Source organism: Pseudophryne corroboree, chromosome 4 (genome assembly GCF_028390025.1).
Source record: "Pseudophryne corroboree isolate aPseCor3 chromosome 4, aPseCor3.hap2, whole genome shotgun sequence".
NCBI classification, from domain to species: Eukaryota; Metazoa; Chordata; class Amphibia; order Anura; family Myobatrachidae; genus Pseudophryne; species Pseudophryne corroboree.
Genome location: NC_086447.1, coordinates 222,650,429 through 222,668,879, shown reverse-complemented (window position 1 = coordinate 222,668,879; position 18,451 = coordinate 222,650,429). Strand labels below are relative to the sequence as shown.

At 42.2% G+C, this 18,451-nt stretch overlaps 1 protein-coding gene and 3 long non-coding RNA genes across 4 annotated transcripts in view; 3 read left to right on the top strand and 1 right to left on the bottom strand.

The window, feature by feature from the left end:
• The window catches only part of CLSTN2 (calsyntenin 2), a 1,340,366-nt gene that overhangs the window by 774,356 nt on the left and 547,559 nt on the right, over positions 1–18,451 (top strand). The gene's annotated exons all lie outside the window — the stretch shown is intronic.
• LOC134911288 (uncharacterized) lies at positions 1,412–3,062 on the bottom strand. The gene is made up of 4 exons (XR_010176453.1): positions 2,877–3,062; positions 2,732–2,795; positions 2,540–2,658; positions 1,412–2,311 (listed from the first exon to the last, which is right to left on the bottom strand). It is a non-coding gene; the product is annotated as an uncharacterized LOC134911288 (long non-coding RNA).
• LOC134911287 (uncharacterized) lies at positions 6,370–7,905 on the top strand. The gene is made up of 4 exons (XR_010176452.1): positions 6,370–6,440; positions 6,522–6,585; positions 6,659–6,777; positions 7,006–7,905. It is a non-coding gene; the product is annotated as an uncharacterized LOC134911287 (long non-coding RNA).
• Positions 11,500–12,224, top strand: LOC134911286 (uncharacterized). The gene is made up of 4 exons (XR_010176451.1): positions 11,500–11,570; positions 11,652–11,715; positions 11,789–11,907; positions 12,136–12,224. It is a non-coding gene; the product is annotated as an uncharacterized LOC134911286 (long non-coding RNA).

Below are 18,451 nucleotides of genomic sequence, written 5' to 3'. Positions count from 1 at the left end.
CGTATGTTCATAGTGCGCCATGAACAGATTAGCGTAGGCGGGGGCCAAATTAGACCCCATCGCGGTTCCGGCGATTTGAAGAAAATAATCATTTTTATACATAAAGTGGTTGCACGTAAGAACCAATGAGGTCAGTTCCAACACAAACTCAGTGGGGTAATCTTTGCAGGGGCTGTTGGAAAGAAATTGACGTATAACATCCAAACCTAAGTGGTGTGGTATAACGGTATAAAGGGACCCCACATCCATAGTGGCCAAAAGAGTGCCTTCACTGAGATGGGTAACTGTCCGTAGATGTGTGAGGAAATCCCCAGTGTCCTTTAAATAGCTATCAGTTTTTAATACCAAAGGCTGTAGGATACTGTCAATAAAGACAGCAATTGGCTGTAACAGAGAGCCTTCCGCGGCAATAATGGGTCTGCCGGGAGGGTGAACTAATGTCTTATGAATTTTGGGCAGAGTGTATAGGATGGGACACCTGGGTGAATTGATGGTCAAATATTTTAATGTGTCTTCACTTATGTAGCCCTGCTCAAAACCTAACTTCAGAAATTGATCGATTTTAGATTTAATTTTAGGAACCGGATTGGTGGTTAATTTCTGATAGGTCATGTCATCTGCTAATTGTCGGTTGATCTCCATGTCATAGTCAGTCCAATCTTGGACGACTATTGCTCCTCCCTTATCCGCCGGGCGGATGACTATATGGGGAGAATCCTTTAAAGTTTTTAATGCTTTCCTCTCGGCTATGGACAGGTTATCAAACATCCTTTTGGGGGGTGAGCTCTCAGAGTCTCTTTGGACTAACCGTAAATAGGTTTTGATGCTGGGATTGGAGGATGGAGGATCGAATGTCGATTTGGGTCTGAATTGAGGTATCTCTTTGTTAGTGGATTTGTTAGCAAAGAACTCCCGCAGACGGAGGGAGCGGCCAAATTTATACTGATCTATAGTTTGTTGGAATGAATTAATTCTGCATGTGGGGACGAAAGATAAACCTCGGGCAAGAAGTTTAGTTTCCGCTGGACTCAGTTCTACGCTAGATAGATTAAAGACATTGTCACCTACTGTCTCCTCCTCCCTCTTCTCTTGGTACCCCCCTCTCCTCGGGTGCGGTCTGTGCCGCTTCTGAGAACCCTGGAACGGGTAGAGGAGGCCTCTCCTCCTCGATCTAAAAAACGAGTGGAGTCGTTGTTCCCTTCGTAATAATCGGTGTCTGAGGTAGAGGCGGAGGAAACAAATTCATGGGCAAACGGTTGGGCCCTTCGCCTAGTGTATTGTCTATTCTGACGTTCACTAGTATTTTTTCCAAGTAACCAGCGGTATACAGTATGCGTTTGGTAGTCGTTAGTTACAGTGGACAATTTTTTTCGTTTGAAAGAAATTAGATCACGTTTATAAGTGTCCACCTGTGTCTGTAGACGTTCGATCCAATTTTGGGTTTTGTCATTCTGCAGCACGGTGGTGTGAGATTTGATGGTAATATCCACTTCAGTAGATAATTTCTTTAACTCAATGCCAACTTCCTCCACTACCAGGGTCATGAGGTCAAGCGAACATTTGTTCAATACTCCACACCACCGGCTGCAGAAGACAGGGTTGTTTCTACCCAATGTTGGAACGTTAGAGATACGGAAACCCCGGGGGATTTGTTTTCTCCTGAGGTATTCCGACAAAAATTGACCATGTAAAGTCAAATCAACCTCTTTTTGTCTGTGTTTAAGCACTTTGTAAAACAAATCCACAGGGGTTTCGGCTGGTAAGGCCTCAAACTCTAATTTATCGAATAGTAATTTTTCAGTGTCCTCATCCGTAAATGAAACTATACCAGTTTCAGCTTTGGCCAGTAGGCCATCGTCCAACAAATATACCCCGCTCTGAGTCATAACACTCTTTAGACTGGAAAACTCAAACAGGTATAGCAATTAGATTAATAACATACTAAACATGACAAACAAAACATGTAAGGTTCCCGGAAATAAAGGTGGTGATCGGTGAGGAAGTCCAATCCGGTATGTTGGATGGGTGTCAGGAAGTAGGAACTGCGTATAGTAGTTCGAACAAATGTAGTCTTGGAAGATCCTGCACTCTCATCAAAAATAATAACGACGGCGGGTGCTCCTAATGACCTGAGAGGCCACCAATATACCACAACAACCACCTAGGTGGAAGGTGCACTCACGCCCAGAAATTAGTCTCTGAAGTCACTTGTAAATTCAGTATATTTTTATTCGGGTTCACTGTTGATGCCGTATTTCATCGACGTTTCGGTCCTTATGCGGACCTTTATCAAGATTGGCACTTAAATCACCTATACAATCAGAAACAGTTACAATTAATATGTATAAGAACCCAGATTTATTCAACACCAACACCACCAGTGCCTCCCAGGCCCTGAAGACTGTCACAAAAACCAGAAAACGTATTAAAAAGCTGTTTTTTTATATATGTAAAAAAGAGATACTTGGAAATAATCCACGTGTGATGAAAGAGACACCTCCACCGTTAGGACTATCTGTTTAGATAGGCAAATGATTACCTGGACGGCAAGCCAGATCACTCAGATGTGTGGAATGGCCTTCAAAGTTGGCAACATGCCTGATCACATAATGAAGTTAAAAAGCCTATAACGTAGGGGAAGCTGCAAGGCGTAGTCACCTATTAGATAAATAACAGAGTAACTACACCATAAGAAAATACACTAACAACGTCATTTTGGAAAAGATCATACCTAGTTACATGTAGAAATAGCTCATGGCAGCTTGTGGGCTCTGTACATGTGTCAGACACTCAGTCTGTAAGGAGGCACAACAGGAAAAAATAATCACCAACCGTAATCATGTGTCAGAAGGGAGCTGCAGGAGAACCATACTCACTGCTCAAGTGTCCAGAGCCAAATGGAAGCTGCATAAAGTTCAGCCTCAGCTGAGCACTATTTAAGGATCAACCACAGGAAGTGCCAATTAGGGAGATTAGTATAAACCCAGTCTCTCATTAACTGATCACCTCTCAGATAACTAACTCAGACCAACTGGGAAAAACGTTACAGGGTTCACAGGACAGGCAGTGGCTATCGCTAACGCACGGCTACTTAAATGAGTGTATTTTAACGATTTAGAAGGGCAACTGCCGGAGACGCGTCTTTTGCGTTCCACCGACCGGAACACCATGCGTTCCATTCCGCGGAAGTGGCGCTGGCCGGAAGTCTCTGCGTTCCACTCGCGGAAAGAACCGTAATTAGGCTTATCCACTGGCTAATGTTTAAAGGAGGTGTACAACCTAGAGGGGGGTGTTCTCAGAGAATGAACACTCCCCCAGGTGGAATCATCAATGTACAGGTTCACTCATAGCTCACAGGGACTCGGAGGTATACCGGAGGTCTCCTCACGTATAATCCTGGATTAACCTATGTGTAGCCTGTCAATCACCACAGAAGAAAAAGAGTGCAAATGTAAATAATGATCCATAATATGAAATGTCAAAAATGTCAAAAATGACATAAGAGGGCACCAGATCAAATGACCACAACTCACCCTACGCATACAAACTAACATATATCTGATCAACAAAGGCAAATTGAATACTGATGTGAGTGTAATATCTTTATAGTAATACATTGGTATAATGTAGTAAAAGATTTTAAATAATAAAAGGGAATAGTGGGTGGTGTGGTCATTGAAATTGGTGGACCCTCGTGACTAGTATAGGACCTGGGAAGCCTCCGGGAAACAACAGAAAAATATATATAAAAAACATAAGCAAGGACGTATAAATAACTGTCCTTACTTTCTTAATCTCTATACATAAAAAGAACATACAAAAATGAAAAAAATAAAACATAGAACATAGAACATATAAAACACAAATCGAAACCCAGCCTGTATGGGCTGATTGTATCACAGTGCCCTATGTCCCTGAAACATACAAAGTGTGTTCCAAGGTATCCAATCAACTATGGCAAAATAAAATTCTAAAGAAAAATATTAAGGGGGTTGGCCTCATTGAGGCCCTTTGGTGACACTGTATTGAGTTTGTGTATCCAAAAGCTTTCCTTCTGTTTAAGTAACAAGGTGCGATCGCCTCCACTAACAGGTGGCGGCACCCAGTCAATCAGCTGACACTTCAGGGCAGATACTTGATGTCTAACTGACAAAAAGTGCCGTGCTACCGGTTTGTCAGAAAAGCCCACATTGAGGGCCGTGTGTATGGATGACCGATGGTTTGCCATCCTGTCGCGAAAGGGACGCGCGGTTAGTCCGACATAACATAACCCACATGGGCACTTCAGAAGGTAGACGACATGATCCAGTCGACAGTGGAGATGATATCTGATGAAGATTTTTTTCCCTGTGTGTGGGTGATACAAAAAAGGACCAGTGATCATAGATCTGCACGTTGTGCACCCCCCGCAGGAAAAACTGCCAGGTTTGGCTTGCATAAGCTGGATTTGAGATGTGTTCTGTTCAGGGAAAATCGTGGGTCTCATTAGTAATTGCTTTAGGTTGGCCCCTCGTTTGTATGCAACCATAGGAGCAGGTGTTTTAAGAAAAGGCAAACTGTTGTCGGTGGCTATTATTGGCCAATGTTTCCGTAGGGCCTTTCTGGTTGCACTTGTGGAACCATCATACTGAGTGGAACAAATCATCCGATTGTTACGAATGGGGTTTTTAACCTGTTGTCCATGAAAAATGCTGTTCGCTTTATTGAGACAGCGAGTAAGTACACTGCTAGTGTACCCTCGCTCCAGAAAGTGAGAAGTGATCTCGTTACATTGTTGATCTTTGAGTGCTGCGTTGGAATTGATCCTCATGGCTCTGAGGTACTGGGATATGGGCAATCCTTCTTTGAGGGCTGGGGGATGATGGCTGCTAGCATGCAAGGTCAGATTGCGGTCAGTGGGTTTACGGTACAACGAGGTGTCCAGTCGGTCACCATTTCTGGTGATACTGACATCCAGGAAAGTGATGTTAGTGGCCGATACTGTGTATGTGAACTTGATAGGATTATCCAAAGCATTCAATTGGTTCACCATGTCAAGAAACTCAGACTCGGTGCCCTCCCACAGCAAGAAGATGTCATCAATGTACCGTTTAAAGAAGGCAATCTTGTGCCCATACCTAGGTAACAAGTACGTATGTTCATAGTGCGCCATGAACAGATTAGCGTAGGCGGGGGCCAAATTAGACCCCATCGCGGTTCCGGCGATTTGAAGAAAATAATCATTTTTATACATAAAGTGGTTGCACGTAAGAACCAATGAGGTCAGTTCCAACACAAACTCAGTGGGGTAATCTTTGCAGGGGCTGTTGGAAAGAAATTGACGTATAACATCCAAACCTAAGTGGTGTGGTATAACGGTATAAAGGGACCCCACATCCATAGTGGCCAAAAGAGTGCCTTCACTGAGATGGGTAACTGTCCGTAGACAGCCCATACAGGCTGGGTTTCGATTTGTGTTTTATATGTTCTATGTTCTATGTTTTATTTTTTTCATTTTTGTATGTTCTTTTTATGTATAGAGATTAAGAAAGTAAGGACAGTTATTTATACGTCCTTGCTTATGTTTTTTATATATATTTTTCTGTTGTTTCCCGGAGCCTTCCCAGGTCCTATACTAGTCACGAGGGTCCACCAATTTCAATGACCACACCACCCACTATTCCCTTTTATTATTTAAAATCTTTTACTACATTATACCAATGTATTACTATAAAGATATTACACTCACATCAGTATTCAATTTGCCTTTGTTGATCAGATATATGTTAGTTTGTATGCGTAGGGTGAGTTGTGGTCATTTGATCTGGTGCCCTCTTATGTCATTTTTGACATTTTTGACATTTCATATTATGGATCATTATTTACATTTGCACTCTTTTTCTTCTGTGGTGATTGACAGGCTACACATAGGTTAATCCAGGATTATACGTGAGGAGACCTCCGGTATACCTCCGAGTCCCTGTGAGCTATGAGTGAACCTGTACATTGATGATTCCACCTGGGGGAGTGTTCATTCTCTGAGAACACCCCCCTCTAGGTTGTACACCTCCTTTAAACATTAGCCAGTGGATAAGCCTAATTACGGTTCTTTCCGCGAGTGGAACGCAGAGACTTCCGGCCAGCGCCACTTCCGCGGAATGGAACGCATGGTGTTCCGGTCGGTGGAACTCAAAAGACGCGTCTCCGGCAGTTGCCCTTCTAAATCGTTAAAATACACTCATTTAAGTAGCCGTGCGTTAGCGATAGCCACTGCCTGTCCTGTGAACCCTGTAACGTTTTTCCCAGTTGGTCTGAGTTAGTTATCTGAGAGGTGATCAGTTAATGAGAGACTGGGTTTATACTAATCTCCCTAATTGGCACTTCCTGTGGTTGATCCTTAAATAGTGCTCAGCTGAGGCTGAACTTTATGCAGCTTCCATTTGGCTCTGGACACTTGAGCAGTGAGTATGGTTCTCCTGCAGCTCCCTTCTGACACATGATTACGGTTGGTGATTATTTTTTCCTGTTGTGCCTCCTTACAGACTGAGTGTCTGACACATGTACAGAGCCCACAAGCTGCCATGAGCTATTTCTACATGTAACTAGGTATGATCTTTTCCAAAATGACGTTGTTAGTGTATTTTCTTATGGTGTAGTTACTCTGTTATTTATCTAATAGGTGACTACGCCTTGCAGCTTCCCCTACGTTATAGGCTTTTTAACTTCATTATGTGATCAGGCATGTTGCCAACTTTGAAGGCCATTCCACACATCTGAGTGATCTGGCTTGCCGTCCAGGTAATCATTTGCCTATCTAAACAGATAGTCCTAACGGTGGAGGTGTCTCTTTCATCACACGTGGATTATTTCCAAGTATCTCTTTTTTACATATATAAAAAAACAGCTTTTTAATACGTTTTCTGGTTTTTGTGACAGTCTTCAGGGCCTGGGAGGCACTGGTGGTGTTGGTGTTGAATAAATCTGGGTTCTTATACATATTAATTGTAACTGTTTCTGATTGTATAGGTGATTTAAGTGCCAATCTTGATAAAGGTCCGCATAAGGACCGAAACGTCGATGAAATACGGCATCAACAGTGAACCCGAATAAAAATATACTGAATTTACAAGTGACTTCAGAGACTAATTTCTGGGCGTGAGTGCACCTTCCACCTAGGTGGTTGTTGTGGTATATTGGTGGCCTCTCAGGTCATTAGGAGCACCCGCCGTCGTTATTATTTTTGATGAGAGTGCAGGATCTTCCAAGACTACATTTGTTCGAACTACTATACGCAGTTCCTACTTCCTGACACCCATCCAACATACCGGATTGGACTTCCTCACCGATCACCACCTTTATTTCCGGGAACCTTACATGTTTTGTTTGTCATGTTTAGTATGTTATTAATCTAATTGCTATACCTGTTTGAGTTTTCCAGTCTAAAGAGTGTTATGACTCAGAGCGGGGTATATTTGTTGGACGATGGCCTACTGGCCAAAGCTGAAACTGGTATAGTTTCATTTACGGATGAGGACACTGAAAAATTACTATTCGATAAATTAGAGTTTGAGGCCTTACCAGCCGAAACCCCTGTGGATTTGTTTTACAAAGTGCTTAAACACAGACAAAAAGAGGTTGATTTGACTTTACATGGTCAATTTTTGTCGGAATACCTCAGGAGAAAACAAATCCCCCGGGGTTTCCGTATCTCTAACGTTCCAACATTGGGTAGAAACAACCCTGTCTTCTGCAGCCGGTGGTGTGGAGTATTGAACAAATGTTCGCTTGACCTCATGACCCTGGTAGTGGAGGAAGTTGGCATTGAGTTAAAGAAATTATCTACTGAAGTGGATATTACCATCAAATCTCACACCACCGTGCTGCAGAATGACAAAACCCAAAATTGGATCGAACGTCTACAGACACAGGTGGACACTTATAAACGTGATCTAATTTCTTTCAAACGAAAAAAATTGTCCACTGTAACTAACGACTACCAAACGCATACTGTATACCGCTGGTTACTTGGAAAAAATACTAGTGAACGTCAGAATAGACAATACACTAGGCGAAGGGCCCAACCGTTTGCCCATGAATTTGTTTCCTCCGCCTCTACCTCAGACACCGATTATTACGAAGGGAACAACGACTCCACTCGTTTTTTAGATCGAGGAGGAGAGGCCTCCTCTACCCGTTCCAGGGTTCTCAGAAGCGGCACAGACCGCACCCGAGGAGAGGGGGGTACCAAGAGAAGAGGGAGGAGGAGACAGTAGGTGACAATGTCTTTAATCTATCTAGCGTAGAACTGAGTCCAGCGGAAACTAAACTTCTTGCCCGAGGTTTATCTTTCGTCCCCACATGCAGAATTAATTCATTCCAACAAACTATAGATCAGTATAAATTTGGCCGCTCCCTCCGTCTGCGGGAGTTCTTTGCTAACAAATCCACTAACAAAGAGATACCTCAATTCAGACCCAAATCGACATTTGATCCTCCATCCTCCAATCCCAGCATCAAAACCTATTTACGGTTAGTCCAAAGAGACTCTGAGAGCTCACCCCCCAAAAGGATGTTTGATAACCTGTCCATAGCCGAGAGGAAAGCATTAAAAACTTTAAAGGATTCTCCCCATATAGTCATCCGCCCGGCGGATAAGGGAGGAGCAATAGTCGTCCAAGATTGGACTGACTATGACATGGAGATCAACCGACAATTAGCAGATGACATGACCTATCAGAAATTAACCACCAATCCGGTTCCTAAAATTAAATCTAAAATCGATCAATTTCTGAAGTTAGGTTTTGAGCAGGGCTACATAAGTGAAGACACATTAAAATATTTGACCATCAATTCACCCAGGTGTCCCATCCTATACACTCTGCCCAAAATTCATAAGACATTAGTTCACCCTCCCGGCAGACCCATTATTGCCGCGGAAGGCTCTCTGTTACAGCCAATTGCTGTCTTTATTGACAGTATCCTACAGCCTTTGGTATTAAAAACTGATAGCTATTTAAAGGACACTGGGGATTTCCTCACACATCTACGGACAGTTACCCATCTCAGTGAAGGCACTCTTTTGGCCACTATGGATGTGGGGTCCCTTTATACCGTTATACCACACCACTTAGGTTTGGATGTTATACGTCAATTTCTTTCCAACAGCCCCTGCAAAGATTACCCCACTGAGTTTGTGTTGGAACTGACCTCATTGGTTCTTACGTGCAACCACTTTATGTATAAAAATGATTATTTTCTTCAAATCGCCGGAACCGCGATGGGGTCTAATTTGGCCCCCGCCTACGCTAATCTGTTCATGGCGCACTATGAACATACGTACTTGTTACCTAGGTATGGGCACAAGATTGCCTTCTTTAAACGGTACATTGATGACGTCTTCTTGCTGTGGGAGGGCACCGAGTCTGAGTTTCTTGACATGGTGAACCAATTGAATGCTTTGGATAATCCTATCAAGTTCACATACACAGTATCGGCCACTAACATCACTTTCCTGGATGTCAGTATCACCAGAAATGGTGACCGACTGGACACCTCGTTGTACCGTAAACCCACTGACCGCAATCTGACCTTGCATGCTAGCAGCCATCATCCCCCAGCCCTCAAAGAAGGATTGCCCATATCCCAGTACCTCAGAGCCATGAGGATCAATTCCAACGCAGCACTCAAAGATCAACAATGTAACGAGATCACTTCTCGCTTTCTGGAGCGAGGGTACACTAGCAGTGTACTTACTCGCTGTCTCAATAAAGCGAACAGCATTTTTCATGGACAACAGGTTAAAAACCCCATTCGTATCAATCGGATGATTTGTTCCACTCAGTATGATGGTTCCACAAGTGCAACCAGAAAGGCCCTACGGAAACATTGGCCAATAATAGCCACCGACAACAGTTTGCCTTTTCTTAAAACACCTGCTCCTATGGTTGCATACAAACGAGGGGCCAACCTAAAGCAATTACTAATGAGACCCACGATTTTCCCTGAACAGAACACATCTCAAATCCAGCTTATGCAAGCCAAACCTGGCAGTTTTTCCTGCGGGGGGTGCACAACGTGCAGATCTATGATCACTGGTCCTTTTTTGTATCACCCACACACAGGGAAAAAAATCTTCATCAGATATCATCTCCACTGTCGACTGGATCATGTCGTCTACCTTCTGAAGTGCCCATGTGGGTTATGTTATGTCGGACTAACCGCGCGTCCCTTTCGCGACAGGATGGCAAACCATCGGTCATCCATACACACGGCCCTCAATGTGGGCTTTTCTGACAAACCGGTAGCACGGCACTTTTTGTCAGTTAGACATCAAGTATCTGCCCTGAAGTGTCAGCTGATTGACTGGGTGCCGCCACCTGTTAGTGGAGGCGATCGCACCTTGTTACTTAAACAGAAGGAAAGCTTTTGGATACACAAACTCAATACAGTGTCACCAAAGGGCCTCAATGAGGCCAACCCCCTTAATATTTTTCTTTAGAATTTTATTTTGCCATAGTTGATTGGATACCTTGGAACACACTTTGTATGTTTCAGGGACATAGGGCACTGTGATACAATCAGCCCATACAGGCTGGGTTTCGATTTGTGTTTTATATGTTCTATGTTCTATGTTTTATTTTTTTCATTTTTGTATGTTCTTTTTATGTATAGAGATTAAGAAAGTAAGGACAGTTATTTATACGTCCTTGCTTATGTTTTTTATATATATTTTCTGTTGTTTCCCGGAGCCTTCCCAGGTCCTATACTAGTCACGAGGGTCCACCAATTTCAATGACCACACCACCCACTATTCCCTTTTATTATTTAAAATCTTTTACTACATTATACCAATGTATTACTATAAAGATATTACACTCACATCAGTATTCAATTTGCCTTTGTTGATCAGATATATGTTAGTTTGTATGCGTAGGGTGAGTTGTGGTCATTTGATCTGGTGCCCTCTTATGTCATTTTTGACATTTTTGACATTTCATATTATGGATCATTATTTACATTTGCACTCTTTTTCTTCTGTGGTGATTGACAGGCTACACATAGGTTAATCCAGGATTATACGTGAGGAGACCTCCGGTATACCTCCGAGTCCCTGTGAGCTATGAGTGAACCTGTACATTGATGATTCCACCTGGGGGAGTGTTCATTCTCTGAGAACACCCCCCTCTAGGTTGTACACCTCCTTTAAACATTAGCCAGTGGATAAGCCTAATTACGGTTCTTTCCGCGAGTGGAACGCAGAGACTTCCGGCCAGCGCCACTTCCGCGGAATGGAACGCATGGTGTTCCGGTCGGTGGAACGCAAAAGACGCGTCTCCGGCAGTTGCCCTTCTAAATCGTTAAAATACACTCATTTAAGTAGCCGTGCGTTAGCGATAGCCACTGCCTGTCCTGTGAACCCTGTAACGTTTTTCCCAGTTGGTCTGAGTTAGTTATCTGAGAGGTGATCAGTTAATGAGAGACTGGGTTTATACTAATCTCCCTAATTGGCACTTCCTGTGGTTGATCCTTAAATAGTGCTCAGCTGAGGCTGAACTTTATGCAGCTTCCATTTGGCTCTGGACACTTGAGCAGTGAGTATGGTTCTCCTGCAGCTCCCTTCTGACACATGATTACGGTTGGTGATTATTTTTTCCTGTTGTGCCTCCTTACAGACTGAGTGTCTGACACATGTACAGAGCCCACAAGCTGCCATGAGCTATTTCTACATGTAACTAGGTATGATCTTTTCCAAAATGACGTTGTTAGTGTATTTTCTTATGGTGTAGTTACTCTGTTATTTATCTAATAGGTGACTACGCCTTGCAGCTTCCCCTACGTTATAGGCTTTTTAACTTCATTATGTGATCAGGCATGTTGCCAACTTTGAAGGCCATTCCACACATCTGAGTGATCTGGCTTGCCGTCCAGGTAATCATTTGCCTATCTAAACAGATAGTCCTAACGGTGGAGGTGTCTCTTTCATCACACGTGGATTATTTCCAAGTATCTCTTTTTTACATATATAAAAAAACAGCTTTTTAATACGTTTTCTGGTTTTTGTGACAGTCTTCAGGGCCTGGGAGGCACTGGTGGTGTTGGTGTTGAATAAATCTGGGTTCTTATACATATTAATTGTAACTGTTTCTGATTGTATAGGTGATTTAAGTGCCAATCTTGATAAAGGTCCGCATAAGGACCGAAACGTCGATGAAATACGGCATCAACAGTGAACCCGAATAAAAATATACTGAATTTACAAGTGACTTCAGAGACTAATTTCTGGGCGTGAGTGCACCTTCCACCTAGGTGGTTGTTGTGGTATATTGGTGGCCTCTCAGGTCATTAGGAGCACCCGCCGTCGTTATTATCTTTGATGAGAGTGCAGGATCTTCCAAGACTATATATATATATATATATATAAATTATTATTTTTTCATATAAATTTATGCGGAAACCCTCCTCGGTAAATCCTGCGTTTGCCCCTGATTTAGCTTGATTACTGAGTTGTGTTCCTGTAATGTGTAATGGTTTAATTTTTAAAGGAAAGTAATTCATATATTGTGTTATATCTTTATAATGATATAACATTAAGGTGTGGTGGTAATTATGGGGGTTATACAGATTTGTTAGCAAACCAAAAAAGCACACTAATGGGCAAAACCATGTTGCACTGCAGGTGTGGCAGATGTAACATGTGCAGAGAGATTTAGATTTGGGTGGGTTCAGGGCCGTCTTTTTTTATGAGCTCAATGGGCAGTTGCCCAAGAGTATAAGGGCCCTAGGCTGATAGCTGAGGGTCCTCTTTTTCCAGGGGTACAAGATTTTTGAAAATCAGGCCCAGAGAACCGGAGAGATCCGACTTCAAAGCAGTGGTCCCAATCCAAGCCTGTTAATTGCTCTTCCCAGACAGAAATCTCGGGTTCTGTTTGACTTAGAGTTATACTCCAAATGCTGGGACACTCCTCTTTCGCTGGAAACTGGCATCTTATCTCTACTATGCCCAGAATCAGAGATATCAACCTTCCAGCAGCTGGTCTCTGCTCCAGCTCCAGATACCTGGTATGCAGTTTTATATTTTCGGCGGTGGATTGCTCTGGCTCCTGAACTCTGATCCCCAAGTCCCCAGTATCTCCTGAAAGGTGGAACTCTCTAATTTTTTTTTATCCCATTGTAAGCTAAATCTATTTCCAGGAACTCGATATATCTGCAATCAAGCAAGCTGCCCTCCCACCGGAAAATGATGAATGTTAAGCTCACTCTACTATCCACCCTCCCCTGCTTTTTAAACATCCCCTACCACCCTGGAAGTCATATACCAGGGCCCCTTTATTCAGCCCAATGCCCCCTTCTACAGTTTAGTGTTCTCACTCCCACACCATCTCACACCATCTGTGCAGAAAAGGAGTAATTGGCAGAAATTAGTGCTCCAGGTCCTACATGCTGAGTGGAAGCTAGAACACCCCCTACCACCCACGAGGACATCAAAGCTGCTACTGATAGCACCCCCTACTGCTGGAGGATGGGTAGGGGCCCCAAGCAATGCTTTGCCCAAGGGCCTGCACTGCTGTTGAGACAGCCCCGGGTGGGTTATATTGATTCTAGTGTGCTTTTACGGTTTGCTAAAAAACCTGAATAAGGGCCTAATTCAAGGTTGATTGCAAAACAAAATTTTCTTCTAATGGGCAAAACCATGTACACTTCAGGTGGGACAGATATAACATGTGCAGAGAGAGTTAGCCTAGGTACACACTATACAGTTATCTGTCAGATAATCTGTCAGATTTAGATGGTTGGAATGAAAATTTGGTAATGGATAAGAGCAAATGGCAATCGACCATTTACTCCTAAAAACTGCAGAATGGACAAAAACAGTCATTCATACAAGTTGGTAAAATTTGTGTTTAACCAATTTGCATAAACGACAGGTTTTGTTAGTTTTCCAGTGTTTGGGAGCAAATGGTCGATTGTCATTTGCTCTCATCCATTACCAGATTTTCATTCCAACCAGCTAGATCTGGCAGATTATCTGCCAGATAATCGTATAGTGTGTACCTAGCTTCTGATTTGGGTGGGGTGTGTTCAAACCATACTTGCCTACCTGACCCTCTCCATGAGGGAGAAAATACTCTGTTCCTGGACTTTCCTGGTAATGTATGATTGCCATTACCTGTGGTGAAACACCTTTCTTATCAATTAACTAGCTCACCACAGGTGATGGCAATCATACATTACCAGGAAAGTCCAGGAACAGAGCATTTTCTCCCTCATGGAGAGGGTCAGGTAGGCAAGTATGGTTCAAACTGAAATCTAAATTGCGGTGTAAAAATAAAGCAGCCAGTATTTACCCTGCACAGAAACAAAATAACCCACCCAAATCTAACTCTCTCTGTACATGTTATATCTTCCCCACCTGCAGTGCACATGGTGTTGCCCATTAGAGCAAAAAAAAATGTTTTGCAATCAACCTTGAATTAGGCCCTAAGGCTCTAAGTACATTGATATCTGTCTATTTGGTTTGTCAGTAGTGGTTTGTAACTTAAGTTTGTACCCTCATTTTCTCACCCTATCTGATTTTGATCTGGTATTGTGTGGCCCTCTCTGACGAGGTTGGTGTTGCTATGACAGTGATTCCAGAGTATTTAAGGCCTATTCTATGGAAGAACAGTATGTACCATTTGTGATGCCATCAGAGAAATAAGCATTGCTCTTTGAATTTGTCCTGATTAATCAGTAATACGGGCCATATGTCAGCCAGGCAACTCACTGATTCCCAGCTCCCGATCCGCCAATCTGGGAGTCGTCATATTCATACATGTTAAAAATACTCGACTCGCTGATCCTGATCCTTTCTTAGTTGGAATTGTCAAATTAATGATTTTCAACATGTTGGATTTCCACAATCCCCCAACTCAGGCATTGGGAGAATGGGGTAATTACCCCAATACTCCGCTGATGTATGCTCTATAATTTACAGCACAAATCTTAGCTGACAGGAGATTTTAATTTGATTGTCTAATTAAATAAAAACATGTACATTTTTAAACAGAACAGGTGTTTTTGTTTTCTTTTGTGAATTTTTGTAGTGGAATATTGTAATTTTTGTAGTTAAAATGTAGAAAATAATACCATTTTCCACAGCGTTATGAATATTTATTAACAAAATGACCTATTTCTACCTTGTGCCTGCAACTGGCCACTAAATTTCAGAAGACTGGAACAATACAGACCAAAATAAATAATAGCAAGTAAAGCTATATGTGGTTTAAAACTGATCAGGAAAGCTGAGTACTATTAGTATATTGTACTATTTCTTGTTGCATCATACAATATATTATATAAAACAAAAAAGTGGTGGCATTACAGAATAAAAGTCCCCCAATCTTAAACGGAAACTCCCATTACAAATGGTTTTACTAACAGATTGGAAGAAATTTTTATAGGATTGTAGGTTTCGTGTAATACAGCATTCCATAGCTGAGGTAATCTTTGGTTCAATAGATTGAATCCAAAACTAGCCAATATTGAGCAACCAGGATGTAACTCACCGGGCGCCATACTGACAAATCTACTTATCTCTGCATACAGTAGGCCTCCGCTCCATACTGCTGAGTATACACAGGGACCAGGAGCATGTGCATTGGAGCCTCATTTGCTCTTTCAGTTACAATAGAACATTCTTACCTACTCCCTCAGAACATCTGTATATCATTCAGGCTCGTGGTAGAATATCCCACCCTCCCGGTCCAAAGACAGGAAAGTATGATGTGGCTTGCTACAGATTGCAAGATTTTGCAGCAGGGGTGAGATTGTGATGACTGGAATTGTGTCACCTCTCACTCCAAGATTCTCCTGGAGTAGAGCAGCAAACAGTAGGTACTGTAAGTACGCATAACATGACTGCACCAGATGGCCATTCATAGACAGGCTGACCCTGTCAGGCACGTCAGGCACCACAGCAGGCACATAAGCTTTTATGTCCTTGTTGAGCAATATTTCACAGTCTGGATTATGCATATCACAATTTTGTAACACTTAAAGACGACAGGTAAAAGGGTTTACAGCATTGCAATCTCCATAAACACAATAAATAAAGAGCATAGGGATATTTTTTATTTTTGCTGGCTCATCTCTCACCATGGACAAAGCCTGAGATTATGAAATGGTTTATATGAAACTAATACAAAGGGATACAAAACGTATTTGTACTCCATGGAAATGACATTTGGAGAAATAGAAAGAGTATATGAAAGCTTTTCCTCTTCTGTGGTGTAATGGGTTGTGATGTGTTTTTTTGGCAGCGTAATTTGTCAAGCAGAGGTTATATTTTATGTATGAGGCCTCCCCGTGTACGGGGAATGAAAAGTCATCTTCTGTAGTGACTTAAACTTTTTTTAGTACATTTTGTCACACATTTAGTGCAAGATCTCTACATTTTATTTAGTGTTCTGTTTTGTAGCAGCAGAAATCCCACTTAACCCCCCATAGGGTTAGGAGAGTAAAATTATGGCAGTTACTGTCTTATTAAAAGAGAATTTGGCATTTTGTAATATTCCTTACAGATCACACTGGCATTTTAGTGCCTTTAAAAAATGGAACATGAAAGCAATTTTGCTCTCAAAGTATTCATGGCAACTTAGAAACATATATATTATTTTTCATCATAAATAATTGCCATTGGAGATGTCAGTAGTGTACATTTTTAATGTCCCACCAACACTAAGATAAAGTATATATAGATGTTATATGTTAATAAGTTACTGTACAACATGACCTGGGGGGATCCAATCATGATCATGGCGTTCAGGAGCCTTACGCCGGAATCCCAACACTTTTCGGAATGGCAACACTGGCATCCCAACATGGACTGAAATGCCGGAGCCTGGTTTGATGACATTGGCATATTAGCGTTTCACAGTTGTGTCATTGTTGATCTGTTGCAGTCTCTTCCTGAGTGGTGTCTATTATTTTCTGTGTGTGTTTTTGTGTGTCCCGTCAAACAATTATTGGAGCTTGAATTAGAGCAACAAACAAACATTACATATCTTGTTAAACTTGGCAAGAGTGGAAGCAAAATCAGAGCTGTTAGTGTAAGTTTTTGGGGATAATGCTATGAAGAAAACAGCAGTTTCTGAAAGAGAAAGTATCACTGATGAAGAGAGATCGGGACATCCAGCCAAGAGCAGAACTGAAGAAAACATTGCAAAAGCTTGTCAAATTGTGCATGAATATCATCAGCTGCAAGTCAGGAGCATAGCAGAGCAAGTGATCATTGACAGTCAACCAAGTTTATTTTTGGAAGAACTGAAAAGGCTGCTTGAAAAAGTTAGACGGAAACAACCCAAACTTTTTGCCAACAACTCTGATCTTGCCTCACAACAATGCACCTGCACAAATGGCACTGCCTGTGAGGTAGTTTTTAGCTAGTAAATAAATAACTGTGTTGGAATATTTTTCATATTTACTGAATCTAGCCCCCAATTACTTTTTTCTATTCCTGAAGATATAGGAAATATTTAAATTAAGGCATTTTGATGGCATCAGGAGTAATACGACAGTAGCTTTAAAGGCCATTCCAAAAAACAGTTCCAAAATTGTTTTGGATGGTGGAATAGGCACTGGCATTGATGCATAGCTTCCCAAGGGAAGTACATTGAAGGCAACCACAGTGAAATTCAGCAATGAGGTATGTAGCAATATTTATCATAATGAGGGAGTTATTCAGGTTTGTTAGCAAATTAAAAAAAAAACACTAATGGGCAAAGCCATGTTGCACTGCTGGTGGGACAGATGTAACGTGCAGAGAGATTTACCTTTGGGTGTGTTATTTTGTTTCTGTGCAGGGTAAATACTGGCTGCTTTATTTTTACACTGCAATTTAGATTTCAGTTTGAACACACCCCACCCAAATTTAACTCTCTCTGCACATGTTACATCTGCCCCACCTGCAATGCAGCATGGTTTTGCCCAGTTACTTGCTATTTTGGTTTGATAACAAACCTGAACAAGGCCCTGAGTTTGCAAATGTAATTTATGAGGCTGATGTAGAAAGGCACACACGTCTGTTTTGCAGACTTTCTTGCAATTTTTAACACTGCACATAAGTGGTCATTCCGAGTTGGTCGTAGCCAGCAACTTTTTGCAGCTGCTGCGATCAACTAGTCCACGCCTATGGGGGAGTGTATTTTAGCTTAGAAGGGCTACGATCGCTTGTGCAGCCCTGCTAAGCTAAAAAAAAATTCAAGCACAACATGACTAGCCCTGGACACACTTATCCTGTCCAACGATCTCTGCGATGCTCTGCATCAGACATCCACCCTCCGTTCTCCTGGACACGCTTGCGTTTTCTTCTCCACTCCCCGAAAACGGCAGCCAACGGTCCGGATCCACCCAGGAATGCCTTCTTTCTGTCAATTTTCTTGCGGTCGGCTCTGCGACTGCATTCTTCATAATAGGCGACGTAACCCGGCGACCC